Genomic DNA, 14,871 nt, shown 5'->3' with positions numbered 1-14,871 from the left:
AGAATGAATACAAGGAAGTTGTTAGGATGTGTAGAGGTGAAATCAGAAAGGCAAAAGCCCAGCTTGAATTTAACCTAGCCGCTGGTGTGAAAAGGAATAAGAAACTCTTTTATAAATACATTAACAGTAAGAGGAGAACAAAGGAGAATGTCCACTCTTTGCTGGATGAGGCTGGGAATGTGACCACTGAGGATAAGGAAAAGGCAGAGGTTCTGAATGCCTTCTTTACGTCTGTCTTTAAAAGTCAGACCAGTTATCCTCAGGATACCCCTCTCTCTGACCTGGTAATCTCGGCTGGGGAGCACACTAACCCCCCTGTGATTCTGAAAGAAACAGTCAGAGACCTACTGCTCCAGCTGGACTGTCACAAGTCGATGGGGCCAGATGAGATCCACCCGAGAGTGCTGAGGGAACTGGCGGAGGTGATAGCCGAGCCGCTTTCCATCATCTGTCAGCGCTCCTTGTTGACTGGTGAGGTCCCAGAAGACTGGAGGCTTGCCAATGTGACTCCCATTTACAAGAAAGGTGGTAAGGAGGATCTGGGGAACTACAGGCCTGTTAGCCTGACCTCGGTGCCAGGGAAGGTTATGGAGCAGATTGTCTTGAGGGAGATCATGCTGCACGTGCGGGATGACCAGGGGATCAGGCCTAGCCAGCATGGGTTCGTGAAGGGCAGGTCCTGTTTGACCAACCTGATCTTCTATGATCTAGTGACCCATCTGGTGGATGAGGGAAAGGCTGTTGATGTGGTCTACCTAGACTTCAGGAAAGCCTTTGACACTGTCTCCCACAGCATTCTCCTGCAGAAGCTGGCAGCCCGAGGCTTGGATGGGTACACTCTTGGCTGGGTAAGGAGCTGGCTGGAGGGCCGGGCACAGAGAGTGGGGGTGAATGGAGTCAAATCCAGCTGGCGACCAGTCGTGAGTGGTGTTCCCCAGGGGTCGGTGCTGGGGCCTGTCCTCTTCAATATCTTTATTGATGACCTCGATGAGGGCATCGAGTGCACCCTCAGTAAATTCGCAGATGACACCAAATTGGCTGGAAGTGTGGATCTGCCTGGGGGTAGCGAGGCCCTACAGAGGGATCTGGACAGGCTGGAGAGCTGGGCTGAAGCCAATGGGATGAGGTTCAACAAGGCCAAATGCCGGGTCCTGCACTTCGGCCACAACAACCCCAGGCGACGCTACAGGCTTGGGGCGGTGTGGCTGGAGGACTGCGTAGAGGAAATGGACCTGGGGGTATTGATTGATGCTCAGCTGAACATGAGCCGACAGTGTGCCCAGGTGGCCAAGGAGGCCAATGGCATCCTGGCTTGCATCAGAAACAGTGTTGCAAGCAGGAGCAGAGAGGTGATTGTTCCCCTATATTCAGCACTGGTGAGGCCGCACCTCGAGTACTGTGTCCAGTTTTGGGCCCCTCACTGCAAGAAAGACATTGAGGCCCTGGAACGTGTTCAAAGGAGGGCAACAAAGCTGGTGAGGGGTCTGGAACGCAGGCCATATGAGGAGAGGCTGAAGGAGCTGGGAATGTTCAGCCTGGAGAAGAGGAGGCTCAGGGGAGACCTCATTGCTCTCTATAACTTCCTGAAGGGAGGTTGTAGTGAGCTGGGGGTCGGCCTCTTCTCTCGTGTCATCAGTGATAGGACCAGAGGGAATGGCTTCAAGCTACGGCAGGGGAGATTCAGGCTGGACATTAGGAAGTATTACTTTTCAGAAAGGGTGGTCAGGCACTGGAATGGACTGCCCAGGGAGGTGGTGGAGTCACCGACCCTGTGGGTGTTCAAGGAAAGGCTGGATGTTGTGTTGAGGGACATGGTTTAGTGGGAGCTATTGGTGATAGGTGAACGGTTGGACTGGGTGATCTTTTAGGTCTTTTCCAACCTTGGTGATTCTATGATTCTATGACTGAGATTTCAGAAACGGGATACTGTTAGTAGGCTAAGGGTCCATCAACCATCACAAGAGGGAGCGGTGTTCCCAACTTCACACTCCCAACACTTCACCTGTGCCAAGACTGACGTTTCTTTGTCTCAAGAGATACAAAACAATCTCCAATCCAAAAGCTAGGAAAAAAGTAATCCAAAGTGGTATAGTGGTAATGAATGGCAGTCCTGCTTCCCAAGGGATCAGAGCTGGTATGAAGCAGGCAGAACGTTGTATGTTAGAAACAGTGAGATTACATGGCCGAAACTGTAAGGGCAGATCAAGTCCGAGAGTGCCTCCTTAGACTGAATGAATACAAGTCTATGGGGCCAGATGGCGTGCATCCCAGGGTCCTGAAGGAGCTGGCTGAGGTGGTTGCCGAGCCGCTCTCCGTCATATTTGAGAAGTCGTGGCTGTCAGGTGAGGTCCCGGACGACTGGAGGAAGGGTCATGTCACTCCCATATACAAGAAGGGGAGCAGGGAGGACCCGGGGAACTACAGGCCGGTGAGTCTCACCTCCGTGCCTGGGAAGATCATGGAACAGATCCTCCTGGACAACATGCTCGGTCACATAAAGAATGAGCATGTGATCCGAGACAGCCAGCACGGCTTCACCAAAGGAAGGTCATGCCTAACTAATCTTGTGGCCTTCTATGATGGAGTGACGGCATTGGTGGACGAAGGGAAGGCGACCGATGTCATTTACCTGGACCTGAGCAAGGCCTTTGACATGGTCCCCCACCACATCCTCATCTCCAAATTGGAGGGAAGTGGATTTGATGGGTGGACGACCCGATGGATAAGCAATTGGTTGAAAGGCCGCAGACAGAGGGTGGTGGTCAATGGCTCTATGTCCAGGTGGAGGCCGGTAACAAGTGGTGTCCCCCAAGGGTCTGTCTTGGGACCGGTGCTCTTTAACATCTTTATTAATGACATCGATGAGGGAATTGAGTGCACCCTCAGCAAGTTTGCTGACGACACCAAGCTGAGTGGTGCGGTTGATACGGTGGAAGGAAGGGATACCATTCAGAGGGACCTCGACAGGCTGGAGGGCTGGGCTCGGGTGAACCTGATGAGGTTCAACACGGCAAAGTGCAAGGTTTTGCATTTGGGCCGGAAGAACCCCAGGCACCTGTACAGGCTGGGAGGAGTGGTCCTTGAGAGCAGCTCGGCAGAGAAGGACCTGGGGGTCCTGATGGACGAGAGACTGAATATGAGCCAGCAGTGCGCTCTGGCAGCTCGAAAGGCAAATGGGATCCTGGGCTCCATCAGGAGAGGGGTGGTCATCAGGGACGGGGAGGTGATTGTCCCTCTCTACTCGGCTCTTGTGAGGCCCCATCTGGAGTACTGTGTCCAGGTGTGGAGCCCTCAGTACAAGAAAGACCTAGAGATTTTGGAAAGGGTCCAGAGGAGGGCGACTAAGATGATCAGGGGGCTGGAGCACCTCCCCTATGAGGACAGGCTGAGGGAGTTGGGCTTGTTCAGCCTGGAGAAGAGAAGGCTGCGGGGTGACCTCATTGCAGCCTATCAATACCTGAAGGGAACCTACACCCAGGAGGGGAGTAAACTCTTCAAAAGGGCTGACAACAGCAGGACTAGGGGAAATGGATCCAAGTTGAAGGAGGGAAGATTTAGGTTGGATGTTAGGGGGAAGTTCTTTACTAGGAGAGTGGTTAGGCCCTGGAACGGGCTGCCCAGGGAGGTTGTGGATGCCCCGTCCTTGGACGTGTTTAAGGCCAGGTTGGACGGGGTCCTGGGCAACCTGATCTGAATGTGTATGTTTGGTGGCCCTGCTAGGCAGGGGGGTTGGAACTACATGATCCTTGAGGTCCCTTCCAACCCGGGTGATTCTGTGATTCTGTGATTCTGTGTGAAATGCTAAATGCTCTTTGTGGGGAAAAAGGTGACCATGTTCTGAAAAAAGGGGGAGATAAAATGATTTTGACAGCAGGTGAGGAGTTCTCCAAATTGTCTACACAACCATTCTTTCAGGTAGTTGAAACAAGGTCTTGTGACATGTATACCAAGCTGTAGACATATTCCAAGTTAGCCATTGTCAGTAAAAGGCAGGTTGTACTTTCACACATGCCAAAAGGTAGAAATTAACTGTCTTCAGAATTTGAGATGTAATTTGGCTAGAGAATCTTGCCCGTTTCAGGTTCAGATGTTAATTTCAATTACCTTAGCTTTATTGACATTATGTAAACACTTCAGTGTGGATAAGGCTTGTGACAGCTGGAGGGAATGAACTCATGGCTCCTTAGGAACTTAGCACTTGTCCAAGGAGTAGGGCTGTTCTCAGTTGTAATAGGATGCTAGGGCTCAGAATCCAAGAAGTTACTGGCAACCATCAGATCCTGTTCATACCACTAAATGCTTGCTAATGCTGGGGTGTGTCTAGTCAGTATCTTTTTAAGCTCCAATTGGTATTAAAAAAAAAATAAATAGAAATTTAGGTCTTAACAGAAAGTCTCAATGACAAGTTCATTTGAACCGATGGATATCACATACTGACTCAAAGCATTGGTGACTGATATCAAAATTATATGAATGATTCCAGTGCTGGAGCCATTCTCCAAAATTTCCAGATCTGAAAATCTCAAACTAAATAATGTCTATCAATCTATGATCATCTAATCAAATCTCTAGCTTGTGACCTGTCTCTGAGACTTCCTTAATATTTCCTTGATATTTATGATGACCAATGCAAATTATAGCTGCATTAAGAGGTTAGAAAATGACTTGCTGAATCATAATATTATTTTTATAAATGAGAAAGTGAACTTAATCCAGTGTTCATACAGTATCAATCTATCCATTTTTAAAAAATTCCGTACTCTCTGGAAACTGGCTATGCTACTAGTCTGAATTGCTCTGTCCATTATGTATATGGAATACAGCATGGTAGCCACATTTTTTGGCTAATTATATATGCCTTCCTTTTAACAAAATAATGCATTTAATAACCTCTGACTTCAAATTCCACTTCAAGGGTTTGGCGTGACTAGTTTGCTTATCTGTCAATGTGATGTTTTCTGAAGTCTCATCATGTTCTATCAAAATATTCTTAATTTATCAGTGATCTAAATAACATGGGAAAGAATGATCTGGAATTTATAACTTTTCTAGTAATCCTGAGAGTGAAATGTTACAATAGCCATCTCTTTGGAGTAAGGGTGAAAAGCATGCGTACTTCTAAGGTCACAGCTTTTTCTACTGTCAGTGTGCGCACAGGCTTGTACTGTCCCACTCCTTCCCACTGTGCTGGCCCATGGGTTGATACAATCACTCACATATCTTGGGAAACTAATCCAGAAAGGGGCAAAATTTTACCAGGATCAGTTATCCAATCCAGTTTGCATGCTTGTATCAGCATAAGAGTGCTTCAGAGACATGCATGAATGTCCAAGGGCATTGGAAAGTCGGGCAGTTCATGTAATTGCAGTCCTGGCTTACAACAATTTTAAACAGTACAAGAAATTAGCATTAAAGAGGCTGCATAGCTAGTAGAAAGAAAGAGTTGTTGTTTTGTGACTGTCTGGTTTATCAGAAAATTAGTATTTTACCTCTTGCAGTTTTATGCTGATAAATTAAATTAAAGAAGTTAAGCAACAGATACCTCTTAAATCTTGTTCAATCTAGTCTTTTATTTCCACATCTGAGAGTGATAGGTGATGTGGTGGTATAGTCACGTTAACAGTTTAGGCTCTGACAGAGACCAATAATATTTATGGTGTGTGTTTGAAAGTGTTGAGTAACTTCTCCTTGAGACCTGACAAAGCAGGCAAGAATGTTTCAGTCTGAAATGAAGACCGTGTAGCAGTCAGTCTTTCCATCTTCTGCCAGTGCGGTGCCATCTACAGAGAAATGCAGAGAATCAGTTCCGAACATTGCACAGAGACCAATCAGCAAGTAGGAGATCTATGGAGCTCTTTGCTAAAGGGTGCTGAGGATAGGAGAGATTTTCACGAGTTGCTGGGAAGATGTAGATGGTATCCAAGGCAGTGAGCCTTCCTTTGAATAGTGACCATGTGCCTCGGTTCTCACTCTCACATGAAAGAGATGTGTCTGTCTGTCTGGTTTTGAGCATACTTGGTCTTTTCATAGTTTGTGTGACCTCTCCCTCTAGCTTTAGTAAATGTTGTTTTGCTATAGCTCAAGAGGTTTACAAATTGCCTTTTGTGAATTCTTGTCATCATTGTCATAGAGATGAAAAGGGACTACTTATTTACTGCTTTGTCAAAAGCAGATAGGAAACTTTTATGTAACTACTGTATCTGCCTAGAAACAAAGGACAATGTCCACAAAGAAGTGAGTTTAATGCAAAAAATATGCTGCTTAGCTTAGATACCAGAAAACCTTTTTAATACTCCCCTTCCTGAGAAAGGATATGAAGAGAAATACTGAGCCACTCTGAGTCACACACTTTCCACACAGTTATCCATTTGTTCTCACACTGTTTATTCAGTGGGGCAGGAACCAGTCTCATCTCCTCCCACCTTTTCAGCCCACCTCCTGCTGTTTGCACAGTGAGACAAAACTCACAAGCTCCTTATCAGATCTGATGCAGTCATCTGGCCTGAGTGTGAGGACCACTATGCTACCCATCTACCACAAAAAAGCTAGCACTAAAAACAAAGCTGTACTTATTATTTAGGTTTAGAAAAGTTAATTTTTGTTTTGTTTTAAATCTGTCAAGCATCTAAACTAGAGATATGTAGTAGTCTCACATAAATATTTTTGTAGTTAACATCTAGTCAACTTGCATTTAGAAATCAAATGAACAGAGTTGCGAGGGTTTGAAAGTGATTAACCTTGTGTGCACAGCAGTCATTTTTTGCCATTAGTTTACTGTGAAAAACCATGAGAGGAGAGGAAGGACAGAAGATTCTCCCTTTGGCCTTGCTACATCCTCTTCACGCCATTTTATCCCTGCACCTATCCAATCTTTCATTAGAGTGACAGGGGAAAGTCACTACACACAACACTGAACGTGGCAGTCCTGCCCTGATCACCTGAGCACTGCCTGTTGATAGAAGAGCCCACTGCAAACATGGGGCTACTGCTGAAAGGTACAGAATCAAGACTGACTTCAGTTTTCCCTGCTACTGAGAATTGTTCTGTGTCCTGGGTGATACAGGATTTAGATTTTATGATGAAGTTCCCAGTTCTGGCTCTTTGAGAGTGAGAAGCTACATATTTTCTCCTTTCTGTCTCCTCCTTCATCTCCCAAATCCCAAGTGAGCATCATGTTGGGTGGATGAAGGCAGAGACCTCCTTGACTTCCACGCTCCTCCTCACTGGGGGATGATTCCTCAATCTCAGCCATGAATGAAATTCAAGTCTCCAGCTCACTGGACCTGTGTGGAGTGGATCATTCTCTGAGTGTGAGAATTTGATGGCACCTTCTTCCCTCACCTGTGTCTATCTGCAGTAATGCCAGAGGATCCTCAGCTCTATGGCCCAGAGGCTGTTGTCCCACTGTGCAGCATGGCTGCTGTGAGGCCATAAGCTGCCTGCCCCTTCATCTGTCCTCTGATGCAGGAGTTTCAGCCAGTGCCCTTACTCACGTTATGCTAAAGCACGTCCTATGTAGTAATCACCAGGGCATTAGTAAGCTTAGGGAAGTATCAGAGTGGTCACTCATGCATACTGATCCAGGTGCAAGGTGTGTTTCAGGCTGGATCACCTTGCCTCCACGAAACCATGAAAGTGCCCCAGAGCCCAGGACCCTGTGAATGTGACGTATAATGCCCTTCCTGATCTGCAGGATGTGAATTTGATCCTCCCCTTCAGCTTCCCGCTACAGTTAATAATTTAATCTATAGAAAGTGTAGTCTTATACAGTTCTCTAGCAGTTGATGAATGTCTTGCAAAACAGTATAAAAGGCTGAAGTGCAAGAGCACTTACATTTCAATTGCACAGAAATTCTGCAGGATTGCTTCAAATATTCAGTGTTTTGGTTATCATCACTGATTTGATGGCAAATTAATGAAGAGTGAAAATGAAGAAAGTCTAAACGTTTCACAAATATTTGATCAGTGAAAGCTGTAATTTTTAGGATTTCGAAGGTTGATTTCCCATATCTAATTCACTTGATGGTAACAGCTTCAGTACTCTATCTTGCTCTGACTCTGTTCATTTTCTGCAGAATGAGGCATAAGTCTTCTACCCAATTTTGTCTACTGCAGTACCCAGGATTGGAACCAAGGAAAATTTTGGAGTTTATGCTCTCCACTGTGCTCAGGTTTGTTTATGCTTTGGCAGAAAAGCTGGTTTAACTGGTTTTTCTAGGATAGAGTCATTCCTATATTATGTTTCCTGAGTTGGTGAAAGACTCCTTTTTTATAGCGTGCTCGTCATGGTCTATCCACAAAAATAATTGAAGTAGGATTAAATTACTTATAGAGATAAATTACACTTAAAGTATTTAATTAAATAGTTGGTACAGGTTATAGGAGGTTACAATGGAGTATTGTATGAAGTTTTGAAGGATTTATGAAAGATAATTAGGTGATGGTTCATGGTGGGGACCTGTTCCAAAGAGCTAAAAATCATCGTATTTGGCTTCAGCCTTCTCAGAGGGAGAGGAGCAGGCAGCCTCAGCGAGCTAGGGCATGACTTGTAAACTCTGAGTGAACCTCTGGCTCAGTTTATGCATTAAGTTTTCTTTTGGCCTAATTGGGAGTTATTTGTAACCTTCTGTGGAGTAGATGAGGTCGAGGTGAGCTGCAGAAGTAGAGCCAGAGGACAATATGTCCCTCTGGGCTCCGCGAGAGCCTAGCTGCAGAGTAAACCGGAAAACAGAAAAACAAGAGGGAAAATATCTCCACCATGGGGTGGGATTTGTGCAGGTACCCAGCTAGTACAAGCAGGGCTGAGGAGCTCTGGAGAGGGTTTGCCCTGTGTGAGTGGTGTTGATATCCAGCACAGAAAACCCTGCTTCTGCTCTGCATCACTGTCTGTGACAAAACTCAGCTTTTCCTCACTGAAAGCCTTCTCTGATACAGAAAGATCAGGAACAGCAACAGTCCTCTTTTTTACCCACAACCTTAAGTGGTGGGAAGAGCTGGGATTAATGTATAAAGGGGGTTTCAGCCTAGGTACGTCCTTATCCTAACACCGTGCCCCAACTCCCAGGTAGAGGATGCTGTAATGTCTGAGCATTTTCATTTTCTCCTGGGGAAACGATTCCAATTTGCTTAACAGTTCTAGGTGTTCATTGCCACATGAACACCTAGAAGTGCATCCCTCACCCTACTTATTAACGACGACAAGGCAGGATGTGACTGAACACTACAAGATCTCAAAAAATGTGAAATAAAAGTGCTAAAGGAAGATCTGTGCATTGCTTTCAACCTCATGAGTGCCTTAAATAATGAAGTCAACACATGGCAAAACAAAATTTCCAGGTTAATACCTCAAAAGGTACTTATGAGCAATAAATACCCCTATGCTGTCACTGACTGTAACATAATGGCTAATACCACATCCCCACAGCAGGACCAGCCTTTCTTAGAGTATCTGATCATTAATATGTGCAATAGGGATTTGTTTTGATTTGAGCTTAATACTTCATAGCTTTTAACTAATGTGTATTATCTATTTGGGCTTTTTTAAGCCTCTCCTTTTAGTTCTCAAAAGACTACTACATACCAGGCAATTGGAAAACTTCACATCTGTTGAAAGCTAGACAGTGGTTAACAGTGTCTGTATTCAGAAGTTAAAAAGAATGTGCTGACTGTCCCCACCCAGTCTCATAATGCTTTACAAATAATAAGCATTACCTTTTCATTTATTGTCTGTAGCAGAGTATTACAGTAAAAACAAACTGTGTTTTTAAGTGACTTCTATTTTGTCTGGGAAAATAAGGAAGTTTTTATTTTAAATAAAAAACAAGATTCTCATGTAACTAAGCCCAGCATTAAAACATTATAAAAAAAAAAAAATAATGTAATGATTATGATCTTCATAATATAAATCGTCTTGGCTGATAATTACCAGTTCTTCAGGGCAAAGACTGCATAGAGTTTTAGCCATTAAGTGCTCTGTTTTTGCTTGCGTTTTATAGGAGCTGTCAAAACACCCATTCATCTCACTATGAGGAAAGTGGAGAGAAAAGGAAGCAATCTGGATTGATGCCAGCTGTGCACTAGTGCCATTCCTGAGCTGTTGACACAGAGTTCAAATGGCACAGAAGGCAACTGGGAAATGTGCTGCTGGGTACAGCTTTCCCTTTCCTGTTCCCCACCCACCTGCAAGTATTTCCGAGACAGTACAGTGTGTGGTTCAGGTGATACTGTGCAGCATCTTCCCTTCTGCAGGAGTCAGAATGCTTTTCCCACTGCATGGTACTGAAGGAGAGGACGTCTGGTGACTTAGTTCACTCGTGAGCTGTGCTTGAGGACACCATCAGGTTTTTTTTCTGTTGATTTTCAGAAGTCAGATGAGTCTAAATGATCCGTGATAGGCTGTTCTCTTATTCATATTTACACATTCTCAGTTTTAACCCACCTAATGTTATCCCTCAGAACAATTTCTTATCTCACTTTTTACTGCAATTAAAGTCATGTTCCAGCTGATGCTAATGGATATTTGCCCTCATCAAACTGAAGCTCTCAACTAATGATGACTATACAAAAAAAAGGCATTGAGAATCTGGCTAACAGGAATTTTGCCATTAACTTTCATCACACTGAATCCTCACCGGCTGGACTTCAAAGGAACTGAGGCTTGTGGATTGTGTGACATATCTTCTAGCTATTAATTACTTTCAAGAGGCTTGAAAAGGATATGTTATTGTGTTTAAATTATAAGACAATCATCTCAGGGTGCTTTACAAAACAAAAGTACTAGCTTTCGAATAATTCAGAAAATTGTGTAGTAATAAATCATGATAGATTAAATGTTAAAACTGTGATTAATTGTTTTTTTTTTTAATTTGGGGAATTCAATGGATCTCATTTCACCATGTGCTTTACCAGAGTGAGGAGTTTTATGACTGCAACTTTAAAAAATGAAATGACAGACTTTTGAATTTGGCTGGGGACCATGAATGCAATACTTGTCTCATGGAAAAAAAATGAAAAGGGAAAAGTGAGAACAGTGCACACAGCCCTCTGAACAGTCTTGCCCACCCAATTCAAAAGGTCTGTCTTCCAGTGTATCTATTTTTAGTTCAGTTTGGATAATGCTTGTGAAATGTTAAAATCAAATCCATGGATTGTGATGTTTTAGTTAGTCTGTTAAGGTACAGCACAAGTTTTACCACCAATATCTTTTGAGTCTGTAGTGTGTTCAGTCTGGGTAGCCTAGTGGTCACTGGTAGTGATAGGAATGTTAAAAGAAGGTTTGAGGGAAAAATGCCTTATTTTATTCACCCACTTCTAAGACACAGTTAGTCTCCAGTGTGAAAAGCATAAGAGCAAAAGCTGATTTTAACAGTTAGCTCTGTTGTGCTTTTGCAAAAAACAAAAAAAAAAAAAGGCAAACATCTTATTAGGTTTAGCAAAAGAGCACAAGCCAAGTCAATGTATTCACCATTTATGAAGTGTAACCTGGAGTATGGTGTATGCACTGCATTTCAGAAAATACAGAGAAGAAAACACAAAGGCCAGGTAAGGAGAATGAGATGTCAAGACAACCTGGTAAGGAGAATTTGAAAGATTTTGTATAGTTCAATCTAGAAGTGATTAGACTGGTAGGGACCATTAAATACACAGAATAAGAAAGGGAAAGAAAAGAGAAGGGAAGGAGAAGGGAAGGAGAGAGGAGAGAGAGAAGAAGTAAAGAGGCTGGCATCAAACGTGGAGGCAGGGGTGGAAGTCTCCATCACTGAAGATTTCTGAAAATAGATTAGATGAGCATCAGTGAGGAGTGACATGGTGACTGCTATTTTCAGGCAATTTGATAGACATATGCTTTCCTGAAGAGCCTTCCTTTGATCCAATCTTTAGTGACTACTACTTGAGCATTGCCATTCCTCTGTATTCCATAATTAGTGGTAGGGTCATCTTTCCATGAGATGCCTGGGTGCAATTTCTATCCTCTGTCTGACTCCTGATTAGGTTCTTCATTGCTTCTTGTTGCCATGTGGACCATGTATCACAGAAATGTGACAGCTGAACCTATTTCTTGGCTATAGCTGGAGGAAGTAACTTCTGACCCTGGCCGGAGCATAGATTCTAGCTCTTCATTCTTTTTTGTCTTGACATTTCCACATCAGCTGGGCTGCAGACCCAGGAATCTATGGGGATAGAGCTGGGATGATTAACCATTTATTAGAAGGGAAGGTTTTATGGCCATTAACTTCATTGTGATACTGTACATGTCATGGCATTTCTGACTCACTCTGACAACTACAGTTACACAATACTCTGACTAAGACACTTATGTTGTGGATGTTCTGGGTAACAGCACTATTAGAACAGATTGTTTGTGGATATATGGTGACCTGATTAAATAAGGACAGGACTACAAGTAGGACTTGTTAGGGGATCTTCCTAAGAAATGACATTCCTGTGTGTCTCAGTGAAATCACAGTGGAAGAGAGGAGAAGGAGTGACAGTCACCAGTGTGCGCTGACAGGGTAAGGGGGCTCTTCTTTCGCACAGAAACACTGAGGGCAGTGTTTTTTAGCTTAGGCTAAAACCTTCTGAAACCTTTGGTGGAAATTGGCTAAATAGGTAAATCTTGCCCATCTGTAGAAATGCGTATGCTCTTCTTCCCTTCACCCTGGCAATGAAGGGACTGGAAGATGTGTGCAAAGGGAGAGGCCTCCCAGTGGCCTACAGGGCAGAAACCAGCAAGAACTGCAGATGGCTAGGAGTAGAACTTCATTAGGTAAAAGGCTCTGCAATCTGCCTAAGATGGCGTGAAAAGAAGGGAAAGTCCTTTGAATACAACAGAGGAAGTTATTAAGGTGGCAATCTCATAGCTCAGTATTACCATATCCTCTAGCCAGATTGAAAGATAAATTTATTTCATTAACTGGTTGAGAATGTTTCTTTGCTGTTAGCTTTTCTCATGCCTGCTTATTTGTAGAGTGAAGGTACTGTGATGAGAAACGCAGCAAGAATACCATGTAAAGGGAAGTTATCTGCAAAACAGTGTTTTAGGGGCTAAACAGTCATGCTTTCTACCTGGCAGTGAATTTTACAAAATAACTACTATTTTAGAGTGAGCATTCTGACACACTTGGCTAAGTGGGTATGGGTTGTGCCAAGTTTCTCAAATTGCAAGGTGTGACAGCTTGCCTACAATTAAAGAAACAGTTATACATCTTACAGAGCAGTCTGCTACACCCTGCACGCATGCTCATGATAACAAAACTAAGGTATGTGTGACACTTACAGGTGCTGACTCTTATAAAAATCTCAGCAACGAGGCTTAGAATGCTTTTCAGGGTTGAGCACTGAGCAGGCAGAAAAACAGAGCCCTGCTGCTGTCTGGCTAATACCTTCAGCCTTTGTGCAGTTTACATTTTTATTGCAATGACCGGAATTGCCACACCAAACAAATGACAAGTGTCATTTGTACCTTTCCAGATGAATTATGTAATACACTCAGAAGTGTCTCAGAATATACAGCAAAGAGTTGGACAGAAGATGGTGAGAGTGACCTGTCTTGGTCACAGTGCAAACCATGCCTTCCTTGCTGTGATGTGTTTAAAACATACATCACCAATACAGTAGTTTCTTGTCTAGTACAATGAGCAAGAGTAAAAAATCTGTAACCAAACTCTTGCTGCTTGTCCCTACTTTTGTTGCAAAACCTTTGGTGAGATGAATGAGCTAACAGGACCCCTCACAAAATGCAGCTATTTGATTATTAAAGTTAGCTCGGGATATTTCCCCATCTAACATCTGTTTCTGGTGAACCATATAAGAAGTTCACCCTTAAAATGTCCTCGCTTTTTGCATGCAGTCTCACTGCTGCAGAATGTAACCTGTGGTTTGCTGGAGAAGCCGTAGGTTTAGTCTCTGGGGCTGGATATCTTTATCAGTGTCATTACGAAAAGTGATCAACTATGTCTATGGCTTGTAAAACATCTGGGTTATGTATTCAAAAAAGAAATACAGGAAATGCCTGCTTGAGCACACTGCTGTTTTAATTACAGCAATGGTTTTAAATAAAACTGTCTGATAAGTGGCTGTACATACAGACAATTATATGCATACTGACACGTAGACCTACATATATGCATGCAGGCAGGCTGAATTCCCTCCTCACATGCTCTAGCTCAGCTGCAGCATGGACACAGCAGTGTTTGCTAAGATTGCCCCATGCTCTGTAGCCTCAGAGCTGGCCTGATCCCATTGCTCAGCCCATAGGTCCTGGGCTGGTAGAGAGGCAGTGCTTGCTCCTCACAAATAGAGTGATACCTCCTCTGCCACCACAGTTCCACATCCCTCACCGATTTCCTTCCTCCCCGGTTAGAAGATCTCAAGCAGGCTGTTCCTCTTAGCAGACATGTAAATGTAGGCCATTTGCACATTGCTCACACTGAAATAAGATGCTGGAGTGAAACTGAAGGTAGTCAGGCTCTTTTCTGTGACACTGTGACTGAGAGAGGTTATTCATCAAAGGAAGGTCCTAAATTAGTCTATCTAAGACAAATGACACGGGCAAAACCACACAATTTCAGGCAGTAAGCCTCATTTGCTTTACCATTGCAAGCCAAGTCCTGTTCCATCACAAGAGAACTGGATAAATCTTAATGTAAGTCTCATTACAACTCATGGCAGAGACTAAGCAAGCTCCTCATTGGTCTGTCTTTAACAAAAGTAATAAAAATTAGAGAAAAACATAAAACTTCAGTAAGATCTCTTTATCAGCGTCCAGCCACTACTGTCAGTTTGTGTCTCTCTTCCTTGGCACCTAAGCACTCACAAATCTCAAAGAAGACATAGTGAACACCTTTGTGGAGTTTTATGTATATTCTTAAG

Source organism: Lagopus leucura, unplaced genomic scaffold (genome assembly GCF_019238085.1).
Source record: "Lagopus leucura isolate 7727_CA_CO unplaced genomic scaffold, USGS_WTPT01 Super-Scaffold_100014, whole genome shotgun sequence".
Lineage (NCBI taxonomy): Eukaryota > Metazoa > Chordata > Aves > Galliformes > Phasianidae > Lagopus > Lagopus leucura.
This window is presented reverse-complemented; position numbering follows the sequence as displayed.